The sequence below is a fragment of the Lemur catta genome, chromosome 3 (assembly GCF_020740605.2).
Source record: "Lemur catta isolate mLemCat1 chromosome 3, mLemCat1.pri, whole genome shotgun sequence".
Classification (NCBI taxonomy): Eukaryota; Metazoa; Chordata; class Mammalia; order Primates; family Lemuridae; genus Lemur; species Lemur catta.
The window spans coordinates 24,208,215-24,209,098 of NC_059130.1; the positions used below are offsets into that span (position 1 = coordinate 24,208,215).

Genomic DNA, 884 nt, shown 5'->3' on the forward strand with positions numbered 1-884 from the left:
TCCCTGGTGGTCTAGTGGCTAGGATTCGGCGCTTTCACCGCCGCGGCCCGGGTTCGATTCCCGGTCAGGGAACTCCTTTTGCGCCATCTGGCACCCTCCAAGGGCCAGATGCAGAGGAGCCGCCGCACCGAGTGCCAGACTCCGGCCAAAGAAGGGCAAGTCATGGTAGGCTGCTTCTCAGGACACACAGCACTTGCTTAGCTCCGCGTGGGTCGTCACACGCACAAGCGACTCTCCAGAGCTGCTGAGCGTCTTGCACAGGCTTACACAACTGTGCGGCGATGCCAATCCACGTGGAGCTGCACCCGAGAACCCCACGCTTCTTGCCGCTGCCTGAGATCCCAATGACTAAGAGGGAGGCCAAGCCAAGTCGTGGCGTTTGTGCGCACCCTGGAAGCCGCCGGGTCAGCTGAGCCTCCTGAGCAACTTTCACAGGTAAAGTGATTGTTAGGGCCTTCAGCGGAGGTGACTGGAGGCGATACCCGCGAGGGTGGGAGGGGAGTGAGCGGCGGACGAGGTCCTTGAGGGCTGTCCCCCTTGTACAGTGAGCCAGTAGGGAGGTGACGTTAACTGACCCAACAAAGGCAGCATGTGAAGTATGCACAAATGGAAAACTAGTACCAGGCCCGTAAGAGGAAGGTAGGCGTGAAAATCAACACCGGAACATCAAAACGATGGTATTACAGTCAATTCCCACAATTTCTACACTCTACCAAGCACATGCGCACGTTTTCCCTTTTCCATTCAATGCTCCCAAGAGGGGTTCGGATAAATCCTGCGTCCACTGTAAGTCAAGAGGAGAGCGAGAGTCAGGGAGGCGAACTGGACTGACTCGACGGAGGCAGCAGGTAGAAACAGGTAGATGAGACGGCTTGGTGGCTGCT

At 57.4% G+C, this 884-nt stretch overlaps 1 non-coding gene across 1 annotated transcript; it reads left to right on the forward strand.

Annotated features, from left to right (window-relative positions):
- TRNAE-UUC lies at positions 1–72 on the forward strand. Its single transcript has one exon. It is a non-coding gene; the product is annotated as a tRNA-Glu (tRNA).
- Positions 73–884: the final 812 nt, after the last annotated feature.